This window comes from Triticum urartu, chromosome 4A, assembly GCF_056163025.1.
Source record: "Triticum urartu cultivar PI428250 chromosome 4A, HENAU_Tu73, whole genome shotgun sequence".
In the NCBI taxonomy this organism is placed as follows: Eukaryota; Viridiplantae; Streptophyta; class Magnoliopsida; order Poales; family Poaceae; genus Triticum; species Triticum urartu.
In genome coordinates this window covers 26,938,153-26,960,839 of record NC_141876.1, presented here as the reverse complement: position 1 = coordinate 26,960,839, position 22,687 = coordinate 26,938,153, and positions in this window count along the sequence as shown.

Sequence of the window (22,687 nt, the reverse complement as noted above, 5' to 3'; positions counted from 1 at the left end):
GTTGTGTTTCCTAACCATGGACAAAGAGTTGTCATTTGATTAACGGGATCACATCATTAGTTGAATGATCTGATTGACATGACCCATTCCATTAGCTTAGCACCCGATCGTTTAGTATGTTGCTATTGCTTTCTTCATGACTTATACATGTTCCTATAACTATGAGATTATGTAACTCCCGTGTGCCGGAGGAACACTTTGTGTGCTACCAAACGTCACAACGTAACTGGGTGATTATAAAGGTGCTCTACAGGTGTCTCCAAAGGTACATGTTGGGTTGACGTATTTCGAGATTAGGATTTGTCACTCCGATCGTCGGAGAGGTATCTCTGGGCCCTCTCGGTAATGCACATCACTTAAGCCTTGCAAGCATTGCAACTAATGAGTTAGTTGCGGGATGATGTATTACGGAACTAGTAAAGAGACTTGCCGGTAACGAGATTGAACTAGGTATTGGATACCGATGATCGAATCTCGGGCAAGTAACATACCGATGACAAAGGGAACAACGTATGTTGTTATGCGGTCTGACCGATAAAGATCTTCGTAGAATATGTAGGAGCCAATACGGGCATCCAGGTCCCGCTATTGGTTATTGACCGGAGACGTGTCTCGGTCATGTCTACATTGTTCTCGAACCCGTAGGGTCCGCACGCTTAAGGTTTTGATGACATTTATATTATGAGTTTATACGTTTTGATGTACCAAAGGTAGTTCGGAGTCCCAGATGTGATCACGGACATGACGAGGAGTCTTGAAATGGTCGAGACATAAAGATTGATATATTGGAAGTGTTCCGGGTGAAATCGGGATTTTACCGGAGTACCGGGAGGTTATCGGAACCCCCCGGGAGATATATGGGCCTTGGTGGACCTTAGTGGAAAAGAGAAGAGGCAGCCAGAGATGGGCCGCGCGCCCCTCCCCTCCCTTGGTCCGAATAGGACAAGGAGAGGGGGCCGGCCCCCTTTCCTCTTTTCCCCCCTCCACGAATCCTATTCCAACTAGGATTGGGGGGGGGGGATCCTACTCCCGGAGGGAGTAGGACTCCTCCTGGCGCGCCTCTCCTAGGCCGGCCGCACCCCCCCCCCTTGAGCCTTTATATACGGAGGCAAGGGCACCCCAGAGGAACACAAGTTGATCCACGTGATCATATTCTTAGCCGTGTGCGACGCCCCCTGCCACCATAGTCCTCGATAATATTGTAGCGGTGCTTAGGCAAAGCCCTACGACAGTAGTACATCAAGATCGTCACCACGCCGTCGTGCTGACGGAACTCTTCCCTGACACTTTGCTGGATCGGAGTCCGGGGATCGTCATCAAGCTGAACGTGTGCTAGAACTCGGAGGTGTCGTAGTTTCGGTGCTTGATCGGTCGGGCCGTGGAGACGTACGACTACATCAACTAAACGCTTCCGTTGTTGATCTACAAGGGTACGTAGATCATACTCTCCCCTCTCGTTGCTGTGCATCACCATGATCTTGCGTGTGCGTAGGAAATTTTTTGAAATTACTACGTTCCCCAACAGAAGATTCCTGCCAAGGTGATGTGGTATGCTCCTATAATACCATGGTTGAAACATTTGTTCCAAAACAAAGAGCATGCGATGCGATGGCACAGAGAAGACCGTAAGAAAGACAGAAAGTTGAGAGTACCCGCTGACGGGTCGCAGTGGAGAAAAATTGAAAGAAGGTACGGGAAGGAGTTTGCAGATGACGCAAGGAACGTATGGTTTGGTCTAAGCGCGGATGGCATTAATCCTTTTGGGGAGCAGAGCAGCAACCATAGCACCTGGCCTGTGACTCTATGTTTGTATAACCTTCCTCCTTGGTTGTGCATGAAGCGGAAGTTCATTATGATGCCAGTGCGCATCCAAGGCCCTAAGCAACCCGGCAACGACATTGATGTGTACCTAAGGCCATTAGTTGAAGAACTCTTACAACTGTGGAATGGAACAGGTGTACGTGCGTGGGATGAGCACATGGGGGAAGAATTTGACCTAAAGGCATTGCTGTTCGTGACCATCAATGATTGGCCTGCTCTCAGTAACCTTTCAGGACAGACAAACAAGGGATACCGTGCATGCACGCACTGTTTGGACGATACCGACAGTATATATTTGGCTAATTGTAAGAAGAATGTGTACCTGGGACAACGTCGATTTCTTCCGAGCAGGCATCCCGTAAGAAAGAAAGGCAAGCATTTCAAAGGTGAGGCGGATCACCGGACGAAGCCTCGCCACCGTACTAGTGCTGATGTACATGATATGGTCAAGGATTTGAAGGTGGTCTTTGGAAAGGGTCCTGGTGGACAACCTGTTCTGAATGACGCTGACGGACGCGCACCCATGTGGAAGAAGAAATATATATTTTGGGACCTGCCCTATTGGAAAGACCTAGAGGTCCGCTCCGCAATCGACGTGATGCACGTGACGAAGAATCTTTGTGTGACCCTGCTTGGCTTCTTGGGCGTGTATGGGAAGACAAAAGATACACCTAAGGCACGGGAGGACCAGCAATGTATGCACGGAAAAGACGGCATACATCAGGGTCATGCAAGCTACGCTCTTACCAAAGAAGAGAAGGAAATCTTCTTTGAATGCCTTCTTAGTATTAAGGTACCGTCTGGCTTCTCGTCGAATATAAAGGGAATAATAAACATGGCAGAGAAAAAGTTCCAGAACCTAAAGTCTCATGACTGCCACGTGATTATGACGCAACTGCTTCCGGTTGCATTGAGGGGCTTCTACTGGAAAACGTTCGATTAGCCATTGTGAAGCTATGTGCATTTCTCAATGCAATCTCTCAGAAGGTAATCGATCCAGAAATCATACCAAGGTTAGAGAATGATTTGGTGCAATGTCTTGTCAGTTTCGAGTTGGTGTTCCCACCATCCTTATTCAACATCATGACGCACGTCCTAGTTCACCTATGCAAAGAGATTAACGTTTTGGGTCCTGTATTTCTACACAATATGTTCACCTTTGAGAGGTTCATGGGAGTCTTGAGGAAATATGTTCATAACCGTGCTAGGCCAGAAGGAAGCATCTCCAAGGGCCATGAAAATGAGGAGGTCATTGAGTTTTGTATTGACTTTATTCCTGACCTTAAGCCGATTGGTGTTCCTGAATCGCGGCATAAGGGCAGACTGGATGGAAAAGGCACGCTAGGAGGGGAACAAATAATATGTATGGACGGACATTCTCTCACTGAAGCACACTACACAGTTCTACAGAATTCCGCCTTGGTGGCTCCGTATATGGATGAACACAAGAATTTGCTACGCTCCAAACACCCGGAGCGGCCTGATGACTGGATTACACATGAACAAACCAGGAGTTTCGCCAGCTGGTTGCAGACACGTACCATGCATGACACCTCTATTGAAGATGACCTGTACTTGCTGTCCCAATTACCATCTTCGAATATAATGACTTTCAAAGGGTATGAGATAAATGGTAATACATTTTACACGATCGCCCAAGATAAGAAGAGCACCAACCAAAACAGTGGTGTCCGCTTTGATGCAGAAACCAAGACAGGAAAGGAAACATATTATGGTTATATACAGGACATATGGGAACTTGACTATCGACGTGGTTTGAAGGTCCCTTTGTTTCGGTGCAAATGGGTCAATATGACACGAGGCGGGGTAACGGAAGACCCGCAGTACGGAATGACAACAGTGGATCTCAACAATCTTGCGTATGCAAACGAACCATTCGTTCTAGCCAATGACGTGGCACATGTTTTCTATGTGAAGGACATGTCTACCAAGCCAACAAAAAGAAAAGATAAGGAAGCGAATGCATCGTACGATGAGCCAAAGCGGCACATAGTTCTTTCTGGGAAGAGAAACATCGTGGGAGTGGATTACAAGACAGACATGTCAGAAGATTATGAAAAGTTTGATGAAATTGCTCCATTCACAGTGAATATTGACCCGAGCATCCCGTTAAATGATGAAGATTTTCCATGGTTACGGCGCAAAGGGACACACGCGAAGAAAAAGTTTCACACCCAAAGATCTGGGATGTGATCGGCTTCACTATCATCACTTTCTTCTGTGTTTCACACCCAGGAGGGAATCTCTGTAATAGTTAGGGTAGTTATGTGTTTTGGCATTTGAAACGCGAAGAAATTTTATGTGCAAACAAATTCTTTCATGCCTTTACTGATTTTTAAACTTAAGTTATTCACAAACTAGTGATTCACACTAATTTCAAATAATTCAAAATTTAAACTATTCAAATTTGAAAACTACGGGCACTAACAGAAAGTTTGTAATTTTTTGTACCTAAAGCAAAAATATTCACAAAGAAGCTCTAAATACACAAAAAACAACTCAAAAACAAATAAAGCAAAAAAAAAGCCCGTCTACTGGGCTAGAGCGGACTGCATACGACTAGAAACCCAACCTATTGTTGGGCCAGGATGCAAGCCCGCAAAGGCCCAGTAGGCCCACAGGGCAGCACAGAACATGTAGGCCCAGTAGGCCTGCTTTGGAGAGGAGCTCGAGAGAGCTACCGCACGGGAGTTTATAAACCAGTGCGGACGCCCCTCGGCTAGCGAGGTGGGACTAAACTTGCCGCACAGCACATTGCCAGCGCACCCCCTTTAGTATCGGGTGGTGGCTCCAACCGGTACTAAAGGCCCCCCTTTAGTACCGATTGGAGCCACCAGTACCGGTTGGTGGCTCCAACCGGTACTAAAGGTCCATCCTATATAACTAAACACTTCAAAATTTTCTGTTTCTCATCTGCTTCTTCTCCTCTGCCCCGTCGCCCGCCGCCCCCGGCCGTCTCCATATCCCTCGTCGCCGCCCCGTCCCCGGTCGTCGTCACCACCTCGTCATCCCCGTCGTCCCCGTCGTCACCGCCGCGCCATCCCAGCCCGTCCCCGTCATCGCCGCCCTGTCCTCGTCGTCGCCGCCCCGGCCCGTCCCCGTCGTCGCCGCCCCGGCCCATGCCCATCGTCGCCACCCCGTCCCCGTCCCCGTCGTCGCCATCCCCGTCGTCGCCATCCCCGTCGCCCCCCCCCGTCGCCTCTCGCCTCGCCGGTGAGCACACACACACACATACATTTTACTTTTTTAGTTATAGAAATAGTTAGTTATATAGCATTGTTAGAAATGTTATAGAAAAGTTAGAATTGTTAGGAATTTTTCTGTTTTTTAGTTATAGAAATAGTTATAAGAAAGTTAGAAATTTTTCGTTTTTTAGTTATAGAAATAGTTAGTTATATAGCATTGTTAGAAATGTTATAGAAAAGATAGAATTGTTAGGAATTTTTCTGTTTTTTAGTTATAGAAATAGTTATAAAAAAGTTAGAAATTTTTCTTTTTTTAGTTATAGAAATATTAGAAATGTTATACAAATGTTAGTTATATATATAGAAATGTTATAATTTTTTTCTGTTTTTTAGTTATAGAAATATTAGAAATGTTAGTTATATAGCATTGTTAGAAATGTTATAGGAATGTTAGTTATATAGAAATGTTAGAAATTTTAGTTATCAAAATCCAATCATTAAAAAATGTTACTTTTTGCGGGCGTATAGCTAGTATTTGTTCTCGATGATGCCCGGCCAGCATCCTCGCCGTCGACCCGTCCGCGACGACGTCCGGCTGACCCATGTCCGGGACTGGGCTCCGCCGGGCTGGCACTGGGAGGTGCTGCCTGGAGGGGCGCGCCGCTTGATGAGGAACCCGGCCCCGGTCGTCGACCCTGATCTCGTTTGGTGGCGTTCGCATGGGCCAGTTTCGGTGCGGAGGGAGCCGGCCCCGCCGGAGGTGGTACGTCGTTGTGTCAGGGAGGAGGACGAGCACGTCCATCGCTACATGGTTGCGTTAGAGGGCGGCAGGTTCTCCAATACCTGGCAGTTTCTTCAGGGATCTCACTTCAGCTATGATCCTGTGAGGGTTCCTTCTCTTTGGGTGTCCACCGCCCGCGCCGCATGATCCGACGATGTATTCGAGATTATATCTATTATTCGAAACGATGTATTCGAGATTATATCTATTATTCAAGACGATGTATTCAAGATTATATCTATTATTCGAGACGACGTATTCGAGATTATATTTGATGATGCTTATTATGTACTATGATTGATTCATTTTTTCCTTATTAATTGATTGCATCCATGCATTGTAATTTGAATATATTTCTTTTGGATTAGTTAAACAAAACCTATGGCGGACAATACCGGCAGAGAGGGAGAAGAGGCCCTGTTCAATATCATACGCAATCCTCGCGGGCCAGATGATGATTAGAATGAAGATTATGACGGCTCCGAATATCTAAACAACACCTGGGAGGGTGATATGATATTCGATCGCGACGACCGAATTGATGAAGTCATGAACTATGAACATGACGAAGAAAATGTTGATCTTGAAACAACAAAGACCGGCGAGGTATATATATTTATATAAGCAGGCATCTGGTGATCATCACATGTTTTAAATGACTTGAAGATATATTAACGAATCGATCTTTCTCCTTTCAGCCATCCGGATCGAGCAAATCTTCAGGCAACAGGACGAAACGAGGCCCGAACAAAAAGTTGAAGGAGGGCGTAAAGTACAATATCGAGGCAATCATACCTAATGGCGAACCATTCGCGCCTAAGAAGATTGCGGACAAGTTCGTTCGTCAGTGCAGAGTTCTTGTGAGGGACCAACTCCCGATCTCCCTTCAAGAATGGAGAGAGCCAGCAAAGCCACGTCCAGGAGTTACTTTTGTCGACGACAGACAAAAACATTTGCTTTGGGAAACGCTCATGGAGCTTTGGTGCTGATCATGTTTTGCTCGTGGAAGAGGCTTAGTCAATGGGTCTGCAACATTCAGATCCGTATGTATCTTGCAAATCTCTATGTCTCCCACCTGGACTAGATCCCGGATGGAATTGAAGCGTCTCTTGATGTGCTTGGTTCTCTTGTGAAATATAGATTCCTTTGCCAAGGCAATTGCACCAGTATTGTCACAAAAGATTTTCATTGGACCCGATGCACTAGGTATGACACCTAGATCGGATATGAACTCCTTCATCCAGACTCCTTCGTTTGCTGCTTCCAAAGCAGCTATGTACTCCGATTCACATGTAGATCCCGCCACAACGCTTTGTTTAGAACTGCACCAACTGACAGCTCCACCGTTTAATGTAAATACGTATCCGGTTTGCGATTTAAAATCGTCCGGATCAGTGTCAAAGCTTGCATCAACATAACCATTTAAGATGAGCTCTTTTTCACCTCCATATATGAGAAACATATCCTTAGTCCTTTTCAAGTATTTTAGGATGTTCTTGACCGCTGTCCAGTGATCCACTCCTGGATTACTTTGGTACCTCCCTGCTAGACTTATAGCAAGACACACATCAGGTCTGGTACACAGCATTGCATACATGATAGAGCCTATGGCTGAAGCATAGGGAACATCTTTCATTTTCTCTCTATCTTCTCCATTGGTCGGGCATTGAGTCTTACTCAATTTCACACCTTGTAACACAGGCAAGAATCCTTTCTTTGCTTGATCCATTTTGAACTTTTTCAAAACTTTGTCAAGGTATGTGCTTTGTGAAAGTCCAATTAAGCGTCTTGATCTATCTCTATAGATCTTAATGCCTAATATGTAAGCAGCTTCACCGAGGTCTTTCATTGAAAAACTCTTATTCAAGTATCCCTTTATGCTATCCACAAATTCTATATCATTTCCGATTAGTAATATGTCATCTACATATAATATCAGAAATGCTACAGAGCTCCCACTCACTTTCTTGTAAATACAGGCTTCTCCAAAAGTCTGTACAAAACCAAATGCTTTGATCACACTATCAAAGCATTTATTCCAACTCCGAGAGGCTTGCACCAGTCCATAAATGGATCGCTGGAGCTTGCACCCTTTGTTAGCTCCCTTTGGATTGACAAAACCTTCCGGCTGCATCATATACAACTCTTCTTCCAGAAATCCATTCAGGAATGCAGTTTTGACATCCATCTGCCAAATTTCATAATCATAAAATGCAGCAATTGCTAACATGATTCGGACAGACTTAAGCATCGCTACGGGTGAGAAGGTCTCATCGTAGTCAAGCCCTTGAAATTGTCGAAAACCTTTTGCGACAAGTCGAGCTTTGTAGACAGTAACATTACCGTCAGCATCAGTCTTCTTCTTGAAGATCCATTTATTCTCAATTGCTTGCCGATCATTGGGCAAGTCAACCAAAGTCCATACTTTGTTTTCATACATGGATCCCATCTCAGATTTCATGGCTTCGAGCCATTTTGCGGAATCTGGGCTCACCATCACTTCTTCATAGTTCACAGGTTCATCATGATCTAGTAGCATGACTTCCAGAACAGGATTACCGTACCACTCTGGTGCGGTTCTTACTCTAGTTGATCTACGAGGTTCAGTAATAACTTGTTCTGAAGTTTCATGATCATTATCATTAGCTTCCTCACTAATTGGTGTAGGTGTCACAGAAACCTGTTTCTGCGATGTACTACTTTCCAATAAGGGAGCAGGTACAGTTACCTCATCAAGTTCTACTTTCCTCCCACTCACTTCTTTCGAGAGAAACTCCTTCTCCAGAAAGGATCCATTCTTAGCGACAAATGTCTTGCCTTCGGATCTGTGATAGAAGGTGTACCCAACAGTCTCTTTTGGGTATCCTATGAAGACACATTTCTCCGATTTGGGTTCGAGCTTATCAGGTTCAAGTTTCTTCACATAAGCATCGCAGCCCCAAACTTTTAGAAATGACAACTTTGGTTTCTTGCCAAACCACAGTTCATAAGGCGTCGTCTCAACGGATTTTGATGGTGCCCTATTTAACATGAATGCGGCTGTCTCTAGAGCATAACCCCAAAACGATAGTGGTAAATCTGTAAGAGACATCATAGATCGCACCATATCAAGTAAAGTACGATTACGACGTTCGGACACACCATTACGCTGTGGTGTTCCAGGTGGCGTGAGTTGCGAAACTATTCCGCATTGTTTCAAATGTAGACCAAACTCGTAACTCAAATATTCTCCTCCACGATCAGATCGTAGAAACTTTATTTTCTTGTTATGATGATTTTCAACTTCACTATGAAACTCTTTGAACTTTTCAAATGTTTCAGACTTATGTTTCATTAAGTAGATATACCCATATCTGCTTAAATCATCTGTGAAGGTGAGAAAATAACGATATCCGCCACGAGCTTCAACATTCATTGGACCACATACATCTGTATGTATGATTTCCAACAAATCTGTTGCTCTCTCGATAGTACCGGAGAACGGTGTTTTAGTCATCCTGCCCATGAGGCACGGTTCGCAAGTACCAAGTGATTCATAATCAAGTGGTTCCAAAAGTCCATCAGTATGGAGTTTCTTCATGCGTTTTACACCGATATGACCTAAACGGCAGTGCCACAATTAAGTTGCACTATCATTATCAACTCTGCATCTTTTGGTTTCAATATTATGAATATGTGTATCATTACTATCGAGATTCATCAAGAATAGACCACTCTTCAAGGGTGCATGACCATAAAAGATATTACTCATATAAATAGAACAACCATTATTCTCTGATTTAAATGAATAACCGTCTCGCATCAAACAAGATCCAGATATAATGTTCATGCTCAACGCTGGCACCAAATAACAATTATTTAGGTCTAGTACTAATCCCGATGGTAGATGTAGAGGTAGCGTGCCGACCGCGATCACATCGACTTTGGAACCATTTCCCACGCGCATCTTCACCTCGTCCTTCGCCAGTGTTCGCTTAATCCGTAGTCCCTGTTTCGAGTTGCAAATATTAGCAACAGAACTAGTATCAAATACCCAGGTGCTACTCCGAGCTCTAGTAAGGTACACATCAATAACATGTATATCACATGTACCTTTGTTCACCTTGCCATCCTTATTATCCACCAAATACTTCGGGCAATTCCGCTTCCAGTGACCAGTCTGCTTGCAGTAGAAGCACTCAGTTTCAGGCTTAGGTCCAGATTTGGGTTTCTTCTCTTGAGCAACAACTTGCTTGCTATTCCTTTTGAAGTTCCCCTTCTTCTTCCCTTTGCCCTTTTTCTTGAAACCAGTGGTCTTGTTGACCATCAACACTTGATGCTCCTTTTTGATTTCTTCCTCCGCAGCTTTTAGCATTGCGAAGAGCTCGGGAATAGTCTTATTCATCCCTTGCAGATTATAGTTCATCACGAAGCTCTTGTAGCTAGGTGGCAGTGATTGGAGAATTCTGTCAATGACGCAATCATCTGGAAGATTAACTCCCAATTGAATCAAGTGATTATTATACCCAGAGATTTTGAGTATATGCTCACTGACAAAACTGTTCTCCTCCATCTTGCAGCTATAGAACTTATTGGAGACTTCATATCTCTCAATCCGAGCATTTGCTTGAAATATTAACTTCAACTCCTGGAACATCTCATATGCTCCATGACGTTCAAAACGTCGTTGAAGTCCTGATTCTAAGCCGTAAAGCATGGCACACTGAACTATCGAGTAGTCATCAGCTTTGCTCTGCCAGACGTTCATAACATCTGGTGTTGCTCCAGTAGCAGCCCTGGCACCCAGCGGTGCTTCCAGGACGTAATTCTTCTGTGCAGCAATGAGGATAATCCTCAAGTTACAAACCCAGTCCGTGTAATTGCTACCATCATCTTTCAACTTTGCTTTCTCAAGGAACGCATTAAAATTCAACGGAACAATAGCACGGGCCATCTATCTACAATCAAACATAAACAAGCAAGATACTATCAGGTACTAAGTTCATGATAAATTTAAGTTCAATTAATCATATTACTTAAGAACTCCCACTTAGAAAGACATCCCTCTAATCTTCTAAGTGATTACGTGATCATAATCAACTAAACCATAACCGATCATCACGTGAAATGGAGTAGTTTTCAATGGTGAACATCGCTATGTTGATCATATCTACTATATGATTCATGCTCGACCTTTCGGTCTTAGTTTCCGAGGCCATATCTGCATATGCTAGGCTCGTCAAGTTTAACCAGAGTATTCTGCGTGTGCAAAACTGGCTTGCACCCGTTGTAGATGGACATAGAGCTTATCACACCTGATCATCACGTGGTGTCTGGGCACGATGAACTTTGGCAATGGTGCATACTCAGGGAGAACACTTTTATATTGAAATTTAGTGAGAGATCATCTTATAATGCTACCGTCAATCAAAGCAAGATAAGATGCATAAAAGATAAACATCACATGCAATCAATATAAGTGATATGATATGGCCATCATCTTCTTGTACTTGTGATCTCCATCTCCGAAGTACCGTCATGATCACCATCGTCACCGTCGCGACACCTTGATCACCATCGTAGCATCGTTGTCGTCTCGCCAATATTATGCTTCCACGACTATCGCTACTGTTTAGTGATAAAGTAAAGCATTACAGCGCAGTTGCATTGCATACAATAAAGCGACAACCATATGGCTCCTGCCAGTTGCCGATAACTCGGTTACAAAACATCATCATCTCATACAATAAAATTTAGCATCATTTCTTGACCATATCACATCACAACATGCCCTGCAAAAACAAGTTAGACGTTCTCTACTTTGTTGTTGCAAGTTTTACGTGGCTGCTACGGGCTTAAGCAAGAACCAATCTTACCTACGCATCAAAACCACAACGATAGTTTGTCAAGTTGGTGATGTTTTAACCTTCGCAAGGACCGAGCGTAGCCACACTCGGTTCAACTAAAGTTGGAGAAACTGACACCCGCTAGCCACCTTTGTGCAAAGCACGTCGGGAGAACCGGTCTCGCGTAAGCGTACGCGTAATGTTTGTCCGGGACGCTTCGTCCAACAATACCGCCGAACCAAAATATGACATGCTGGTAAGCAGTATGACTTATATTGCCCACAACTCACTTGTGTTCTACTCGTGCATATAACATCAACACATAAAATCTAGGCTCCGATGCGACTGTTGGGGAACGTAGTAATTTCAAAAAAATTCCTACGCACATGCAAGATCATGGTGATGCATAGCAACGAGGGGAGAGTGTGATCTACATACCCTTGTAGACCAACAGCAGAAGCGTTAGCACAACGCGGTTGATGTAGTCGTACGTCTTCATGATCCGACCGATCCAAGCACCGAAACTATGGCACCTCCGAGTTTCAGCACACGTTCAGCTCGATGACGATCCCCGGACTCCAATCCAGCAAAGTGTCGGGGAAGAGTTCCGTCAGCACCACGGCGTGGTGAAGATCTTGATGTTCAACTGTCGTAGGGCTTCGCCTAAGCACCACTACAATATTATCGAGGATTATGGTGGAAGGAGGCACCGCACACGGCTAAGAAAACGATCGCGTGGATCAACTTGTGTGTCTAGGGGTGCCCCTTGCCTCCGTATATAAAGGAGCCAAGGGGGGTGCGGCCGGCCCTAGTAGGAGGCGCGCAGGAGGAGTCCTACTCCTACCGGGAGTAGGACTCCCCTCCCTTTCCTTGTCCAGGTAGGAGGGGTGAAGGAAGGGAGAGAGCAGAGGAAGGAAAGGGGGGGCGCCGCCCCTCCCTCCTTGTCCAATTCGGACTAGGGGGAGAGGGGGCGCGCGGCCTGCCTGGGCAGCCCCTCCTCTTCTCCACTTTAGGCCCATGAGGCCCATTAACCCCCCCGGGGGTTCCGGTAACCCCCCGGTACTCCGGTTTTATCCAAAACTTCACCGGAACACTTCCGGTGTCCGAATATAGCCGTCCAATATATCAATCTTTATGTCTCGACCATTTCGAGACTCCTCGTTATGTCCGTGATCATATCCGGGACTCCGAACCAACTTCGGTACATCAAAACTCATAAACTCATAATATAACTGTCATCGAAACCTTAAGCGTGCGGACCCTACGGGTTCGAGAACAATGTAGACATGACCGAGACATGTCTCCGGTCAATAACCAATAGCAGAACCTGGATGCTCATATTGGCTCCCACATATTCTACGAAGATCTTTATCGGTCAGACCGCATAACAACATACGTTGTTCCCTTTGTCATCGGTATGTTACTTGCCCGAGATTCGATCATCGGTATCTCAATACCTAGTTCAATCTCGTTAACGGCAAGTCTCTTTACTCGTTCCGTAATACATCATCTCGCAACTAACTCATTTAGTTGCATTGCTTGCAAGGCTTATGTGATGTGCATTACCTAGAGGGCCCAGAGATACCTCTCCGACAATCGGAGTAACAAATCCTAATCTCGAAATACGCCAACCCAACATGTACCTTTGGAGACACCTGTAGAGCTTGTTTATAATCACCCAGTTACGTTGTGACGTTTGGTAGCACACAAAGTGTTCCTCCGGTAAACGGGAGTTGCATAATCTCATAGTCATAGGAACATGTATAAGTCATGAAGAAAGCAATAGCAACATACTAAACGATCGAGTGCTAAGCTAACGGAATGGGTCAAGTCAATCACATCATTCTCCTAATGATGTGATCCCGTTAATCAAATAACAACTCTTTGTCTATGGTTAGGAAACATAACCATCTTTGATTAACGAGCTAGTCAAGTAGAGGCATACTAGTGACACTCTGTTTGTCTATGTATTCACACATGTATTATGTTTCCGGTTAATACAATCCTAGCATGAATAATAAACATTTATCATGAAATAAGGAAATAAATAATAACTTTATTATTGCCTCTAGGGCATATTTCCTTCAACTTCACCCTTGCCGTTTTATTCGCCCTCTCTTTTCCGTTTGTCGCTTTCTTGCTTGCCTTGTCATTATGGATAGTCCCTTATCTTCTCCGTTGTCTCCCGAGAATGAAGTTCTTAATTTTAAACAAAGGGAGGGAGAAAATCTAAAAGATGCTTGGTATAGAATTTGCAATGCTCAAAATAGATCTACCAGGAAGCAATCTACTTTCGTTCTTCTCCGCAATTTTTATATAGGTGCGACTCCTTGGTACAGATATATTCTTGATACCATTACGGGAGGGAATTTCTTGGGTATCCATACTTTTGATTCTTATAATGCTATGATAGATTTGTTTGGCTCGCCACCTCTTTTGATTAATGGAACTATGTTAACTTTGGAACATGTGATGCAAAGGCTTGAAATTATTGAAAATAGAGTTGCTACTGTAGGGTGGGTTGAGAATTTGGATAAAAATATCCACAACTAAATTACCCAATATGGATCTAAGGTGGGAGTTACTCTGAAAAGTTTTAAGGAAAAAGAACCCATAGTTAATGAAAGAATAGATCAAGATTCTACTAGAATCGATAAACTTGAGGGAATTATCACCAACTTGGGGTACGCTTTTTCTTCTGTTAAAAATACTCCAAATCCTCCTACCAAAATTGCCAAGCTTGTTTATGTTCCTAAAAATAATGGTGAATCCCCTAGTAAGGAAACTACGGATTTAAAATCAATAAGTGTTCATCCCAATCTCTTTGCTATCATTAAGGAACCGTTTGCTACAAATGATTTTCTTGATTTTGTGCCTAGGAGTTTGATAATTAATAATAAGAAAGAAACTCCTAGGGGTTATAGGTGTCTTATTGAAGAATTGCTCACCCAAGATGGCAATACTTAGATCTATCCTTGTTTTTATGCCAAGCTAGGGGCGTTAAACGATAGCGCTTGTTGGGAGGAAACCCAATTTTATTTTTGTTTTTTGCTTTTTGCTTATGTTTAGGAATAAATATTTGATCTAGCCTCTGGTTAGATTTGTTTTTATGTTTTAGTTAGTGTTTGTGCCAAGTGAAACCTATAGGATCTTCTTGAATGATAGTTATTTGATCTTGCTGAAAATTCCAGAAACTTTCTGTTCACGAAAATAATTGTTCAAAATCACCAGAACGTGATAAAATACTGATTCCACTTGCAGTAGATCAATAAACAAATTGTCCAGGTCGTCCTATTTTGGTAGAATTTTTTGAGTTACATAAGTTTGTGTTAGTTACAAATTACTACAGACTGTTCTATTTTTGACAGATTCTGTTTTTCGTGTGTTGTTTGATTATTTTGATGAATCTATGGCTAGTAAAATAGTTTATAAACCATAGAGAAGTTGGAATACAGTAAGTTTAACACCAATATAAATAAAGAATGAGTTCAATACAGTACCTTGAAGTGGTGTTTTGTTTTCTTTCGCTAACGGGGCTCACGAGATTTTCTGTTGAGTTTTGTGTTGTGAAGTTTTCAAGTTTTGGGTAAAGATTTGATGGATTATAGAACAAGGAGTGGCAAGAGCCTAAGCTTGGGGGTGCCCATGGCACCCTAAGGTAATCTAAGGACACCAAAAAGCTAAAGCTTGGGGATGCCCCGGAAGGCATCCCCTCTTTCGTCTTCGTCCATCAGTAACTTTACTTGGAGCTATATTTTTATTCACCACATGATATGTGTTTTGCTTGGAGCGTCTTGTATGATTTGAGTCTTTGATTTTAGTTTACCACAATCATCCTTGCTGTACACACATTTTGAGGGATACACACATGATTCAGAATTTATTAGAATACTCTGTGTGCTTCACTTATATCTTTTGAGCTATATAGTTTTTCCTCTAGTGCTTCACTTATATCTTTTAGAGCATGGTGGTGGATTTGTTTTATAGAAATTATTGTTCTCTCATGCTTCACTTATATTATTTTGATATTCCTACACAACAGCATGGTAATTTGCTTTAATTGTGAAATTAGTCCTAGTATGCTAGGTATTCAAGATTAGTAAAAACTTTCTTATGAGTGTGTTGAATACTAAGAGAAGTTTGATGCTTGATGATTGTTTTGAGATATGGAGGTAGTGATATTAAAGTTGTGCTAGTTGAGTAGTTGTGAATTTGAGAAATACTTGCATTGAAGTTTCCAAGTCCCGTAGCATGCACGTATGGTAAACGTTGTGTAAAAAATTTGAAACATGAGGTGTTCTTTGATTGTCCTCCTTATGAGTGGTGGTCAGGGATGAGCGATGGTCTTTTCCGACCAATCTATCCCACTAGGAGCAAGTGCGTAGTGCTTAGTTTTTGATGACTTATAGATTTTTGCAATAAGTATGTGAGTTCTTTATGACTAATGTTGAGTCCATGGATTATACGCACTCTTACCCTTCCATCACTGCTAGCCTCTTCGGTACCGTGCATTGCCCTTTCTCACCTTGAGAGTTGGTGCAAACGTCGCTGGTGCATCCAAACCCCATGATACGATATGCTCTATCACACATAAGCCTCCTTATATCTTCCTCAAAACAGCCACCATGCCTACCTATTATGGAATTTCCATAGCCATTCCGAGATATATTCCCATGCAACCTTCCACCATTCCGTGTATCATGACACGTTCATCATTGTCATATTGCCTTGCATGATCATGTAGTTGACATCGTATTTGTGGCAAAGCCACCATGCATATATTTCATACATGTCACTCTTGATTCATTGCTCATCCCGGTACATCGCCAGAGGCACTCATATAGAGTCATACTTTGTTCTAGTATCGAGTTGTAATCATTGAGTTCTAAATAAATAGAAGTGTGATGATCATCATTCATAGAGCATTGTCCCAATAAAAAAGGGCAATGCTACTATCTTTTTCCATACTTGTGCTTCAAAGTAGCACCATGGTCCTTATGATAGATAGTCTCTTGTTTTGTCACTTTCATATACTAGTGGGATTTTTTCGTTATAGAACTTGGCTTGTATATTCCAACAATGGGCTTCCTCAAATGCCCTAGGTCTTCGTGAGCAACCAAGTTGGAAGCACACCCACTTAGTTTCTTTTGTTGAGCTTTCATACATTTATAGCTCTAGTGCATCTGTTGCATGGCAATCCCTACTCCTCACATTAACATCAATTGATGGGCACCTCCATAGCCCGTTGATTAGTCACGTTGATGTGAGAATTTCTCCTTTTTTGTCTTGTCCACATAACCCCCATCATTATATTCTATTCCACCCATAGTGCTATATCCATGGCTCACGCTCATGTATTGCGTGAAAGTTGAAAAAGTTTGACATTACTAAAGTATGAAACAATTTCTTGGCTTATCATCGGGGTTGTGCATGATGAGAGCATTCTTGTGTGACGAAAATGGAGTATGACCAAACTATATGATTTTGTAGGGATGAACTTTCTTTGGCCATGTTATTTTGAGAAGACATAATTACTTAGTTAGTATGCTTGAAGTATTATTACTTTTATGTCAATATTAAACTTTTATCTTGAATCTTTTGAATCTGAATATTCATACCACAATTAAGAGGGTTACATTGGAAATTATGCCAAGTAGCATTCCACATCAAAAATTCTGTTTTTATCATTTACCTACTTGAGGATGAGCAAGAATTAAGTTTGGGGATGCTTGATACATCTCCAACGTATCTATAATTTTTGATTGTTCCATGCTATATTATATGCTGTTGGATGTTTATTGGGCTTTATTATACACTTTTATATTATTTTTGGGACTAACCTATTAACCAGAGGCCCAGCCCAAATTGTTGTTTTTCCCTATTTCAGTGTTTTGAAGGAAAAGGATATCAAACAGAGTCCAAACAGAATGAAACCTTCGGGAACGTGATTTTTGGAACAAACATGATCCAGAGGACTTGGAGTCTACGTAAAGCAATCAAGGAGGAGAGCACGAGGCAGGGGGGCGCACCTACCCCCATGGGCGCGCCCTCCACCCTCGTGGGCCCCTCGTTGCTCCATTGAAGTACTTCTTCCTCCTATATATACCTACGTACCCCCAAACGATCAGATACGGAGCCAAAACCCTATTTCCACCGCCACAACCTTCTGTACCCGTGAGGTCCCATCTTGGGGCCTTTTCCGGCGCTCCACCGGAGGGGGCATTGATCATGGAGGGCTTCTACATCAACACCATAGCCTCTCTGATGATGTGTGAGTAGTTTACCTTAGACCTTCGGGTCCATAGTTATTAGCTAGATGGCTTCTTCTCTCTCTTTGGATCTCAATACAAAGTTCTCCTCGATCTTCTTGGAGATCTATTTGATGTAATCTTCTTTTGCGCTGCGTTTGTCGAGATCCGATGAATTATGGGTTTAGGATCAAGTTTATCTATGAACAATATTTGAATCTCCTCTGAATTATGTATGATTGGTTATCTTTGCAAGTCTCTTCGAATTATTAGTTTGGTTTGGCCTACTAGATTGATCTTTCTTGCAATGGGAGAAGTGCTTAGCTTTGGGTTCAATCTTGCGGTGCTTGATCCCAGTGACAGAAGGGGAAACGACACGTATTGTATTGTTGCCATCGAGGATAAAAAGATGGGGTTTATAACATATTGCATGAGTTTATCCCTCTACATCATGTCATCTTGCTTAAAGCATTATTATGTTCTTATGAACTTAATACTCTAGATGCATGCTGGATAGCGGTCGATGTGTGGAGTAATAGTAGTAGATGCAGGCAGGAGTCGGTCTACTTGTCATGGACGTGATGCCTATATACATGATCATACCTTGATATTCTAATAACTATGCTCAATTCTATCAATTGCTCGACAGTAATTTGTTTACCCACTGTAATACTTATGCTCTTGAGAGAAGCCACTAGTGAAACCTATGGCCCTCGGGTCTATTTTCCATCATATTAATATTCCAACACTTAGCTATTTCTATTGCCGTTTACTTTACTTTCGATCTTTATCATAAAAATACCAAAAATATTATCTTATCATATCTATCAGATCTCACTCTCGTAAGTGACCGTGAAGGGATTGACAACCCCTTTATCGTGTTGATTGCGAGGTTCTTATTTGTTTGTGTAGGTGCGTTGGACTCGAGCGTGGTCTCCTACTGGATTGATACCTTGGTTCTCAAAAACTGAGGGAAATACTTACGCTACTTTACTACATCACCCTTTCCTCTTCAAGGGAAAACCAACGCAGTGCTCAAGAGGTAGCACGGGTAAATGAGAGAGCTTTATTCATATATAAGCATTCTTAGGACGATCAGCCAAGACACTGGTCACTAGGAAGCGAGGTACCTCGCAAAAAAAGAAGTAGGAATGGAGGTGTTTCATCAAGCCAGCTCTCGGCCACATTCAAAGTGCAGCAAGCACGGTTCGCACAAAGATGCGCCGCAAGGTTTGCTGACCTATTTACATGCTGAATAACAAAAAAAAATAGGAAATATTACCGAGCGCTCCTATTTGTAATAGGATATGAGCCAGAATTAAGCGAGAATTGTGGCGAGTGTTCCATGCAATCAACTTCCATTATCACATGCGAGAACCCTCGAAGAGAACCAAATGTGTTGAAGATTGCTTTATCACATTTTAAAAATATAATAAGAGTGCAGACGCTCCTCCATCCGGCTCCTAGTACTAGTATAGTACCTCTATAGACTATAGTAGTACTAGTACTAGTAAACTTTGCGCTTGGCTGTTCGCCTCTTCGGGAAGTGCAACAATAATACTACTAGTATAATGTATGCTTCTGGCAATCTGACACTGAATTAACTGTTGCACGTCCACCGCCTGAGCAAAGGACAGCTTGCATTAGTCAAAAGTTTCTCCTTGTCCTGCGAGCCACCGCGTGCAAGCTTCTCCCGTCCTGCAAGCTTCTCCTCGTTCGGCAAGTTGACGTGACACAACAAAGTAATGCTAGTCCATACTGCCTCCTCTCCGGTTAATATGGCTTAATTTCAAACGAGATAAATACATTGTTTGTCATTGTATATTTGTAAAAATACGGTCAGTGGACTTCATAATACGCTCATTGTGCTCAATATATACATTTTCCGGTGTTTATACGGTCACTAGCTCACCCTGGCTGAGTATGTGTGTGCATGCACGTGTAGGTTGAGCACTTGAGCGTGACCGTGTGTGTTCCGTCGTGTGCTCGGACATGCATGCATTAAGGCGTCACGCGCGTTTTTGCGTCCATGTGTATGTGTGACTGTTGCATACACATAGGGGGAGTACGTGTAGGGGGCACTCACTACAAAAGAAGACACATCCGTGACATTTTGGGCCGAACTGAAAGTGCGTTATATCGACTAGAGGGGGGGTGAATAGGCGATGTTTATGTAAGTCTTCAAAACGTGAAAGTTATGAAGACAAACAGTAGAGATATGCCTATCACTATGCAGCGAAAGTTAGATTACACTAGGCAAGCCATGGTCAAGTATTTAATAGAGTGAAAGCACAATGACAAGTAGCTGCAGTGTAATAAGGATCAGGTAGGAAGAAGTTATGAAGCCAAACAAATCATACAGTTACGTTGTGAAGACAAAAGATAGAGCAAGCATGCAATGGCTTCACAATGAGTAACAGTAAGTAAAAGGAAGTGAAGATGGAACCAGTGACTCGTTGAAGACAATGATTTGTTGGACCAGTTCCAGTTGCTGTGACAACTGTACGTCTGGTTGGAGCGGCTAGGTATTTAAACCAAAGGACACACAGTCCCGGACACCCAGTCCTGAACACGCAGCTCAGGACACCCAGTCCTCACCGTATTCCCCTTGAGCTAAGGTCACACAGACCTCGCCCAATCACTCTGGTAAGTCTTCAAGGTAGACTCCCAAACCTTCACAGACTTCGTTCACCGGCAATCCACAATGTCTCTTGGATGCTCTGAACGTGACGCCTAACCGGCTGGAGGATGCACAATCCTCAAGTGTAATAAGTCTTCAGATCACTCAGACAAGAAGACTTAAGTGATGCCCAATTCTCTCTGGCTCTGGGTGGTTAGGGCTTTTCTCCTCGCTAGGAATTTTCTCTCAAAGGCTTCGAGGTGGGTTGCTCTCAAACGACAAAAGCCGTGCACTGAAATCTGAGCAGCCAACCGTTTATGGTTGTAGGGGGTGGGCTATTTATAACCACTGGGCAACCCGACCTGATTTGTCCGAAATGACCCTGGGTCACTAAGGAACTGACACGTGTTCCAACGGTCAGATTTCAAACTCACACGGCAACTTTACTTGGGCTACAAGCAAAGCTGACTTGTCCAACTCTGGACAAGATTTGCTCTCATAGTCTTCACTCGAAGACATAGGTTTTTGAATTAGGCATCACTTCAGTCATTCTGACTGGTTCTCTTGGACCCCACTTAACAGTACGGTGGTTCCTATGACTCAACACAAATGAAAAAGAACTACGAAAGATCTAAGTCTTCGAGTTCCATAGGCTTCACATGGTGTCTTCTCTTGTCATAGTCTTCAATGTGAATATCTTCATATACCACCATTAACTTCAATGTCTTCGTACATTTTTAGGGGTCATCTCTGGTAGTAAAACCGAATCAATGAGGGACTTCTATCTGTGTTATCCTGCAATTCTCACAAACACATTAGTCCCTCAACTAGGTTTGTTGTCAATACTCCAAAACCAACTAGGGGTGGCACTAGATGCACTTACAATCTCCCCCTTTTTGGTGATTGATGACAAACTAGTTGAAGTTTTCAACGGGGAATATAATTTGTGAAATTGTAAAGGAATTGTCTTCATAAGCTGCAAGGGCTCCCCCTGAAGATGTGCATATAAGTAATTTGCTTTTGGAATGCAAATGCACATGGCAGGTTGTACTTGTGGAGATCCACTTCAACTTATGATGACAATCCACTATGCATGTAAAAGCATATGAAGATAATGACATGCATAATGAAAAATGGACGTCTGCAGAATGATCTAAGTGCGGAATTTATCGTCGCACATGCGGAATTTATCTTCGCAAAACAAAGTGGCAAACAAGTAGCAGACGACCATCGAGTTTAAGTGTTACAACTCAAAGAAGCAAATGTAGCAAAACGGGAGTTGTAAGCATGAAGCAAAATATAGCAAAATAAAGGCACCCGCCCATATTGACCCGCTTGAAGACTATCAACATCATATGCTTCTCCCCCTTTTGTCAGTGAGGACCAAAAAGGTTTGAAGACATAGAGTTTTCTACTCGTTCCCATGAGCAGCAGGGTCGTTGGAGGTGTTTGGCGGTGCTGAAGAGCTTGGTGCAGAGTCAACGCGTGCTGAAGGAGGTGGAGGTGATGTAGCATCGTCTTCTTCCTCGATAATCCTTGCAGTCACCGTGGCAGCAGATGAAGAGAACTCTGAGTCTTCAAGTGATGGAGTTCCTCGCAGCACAGCCCTTCTGGGAGGTGTGGAGTCAAACTTGAATCGCTCTTTGAAGCCATCCTCTTGAAGATCAGCTTCAGAACACAGCATGGTGAGTCCTTTCCAGGTGCGGTGACAGGTTTCATGTGCAACGAATGCATTCTTGGTGGCAAGATTTTGGATGCGATTTACATCCACCAAGAGGCTTTTCATCTGTCTCTTCAGCCAGTCGTGATGCCTATCCTGCTTTTGATGAAGGGCCACAAGAAGCTCTCAGTCATTGAGAGCACGAGCGCGCTTCTTGGGTCTTTGAGCAGGTGTGCTGTCAGTGGCTTCAGTGGATGCAGGGCGTGGTGCACGTGTAGTGCCAGCCAACGGATACACCCTGGAGATGGCTTCAACACCTTCAACGTTCTGAGTGAAGCTCTGGTGTTCTGCATTCTGAAGACTCAGAGGTTGCTTGGCAGGCTCAGGATATATGGCTTCAGCAGAGGTATCCACATCTGGCAAGAAGATCCAATGGTTGCGGGCTGAGGGCTGATATGAGATCGCAGAGTGAAGTTTGATCAGCCTCATTACCCAAGGAGCATAGAACTTCAAACCAAATAAATCT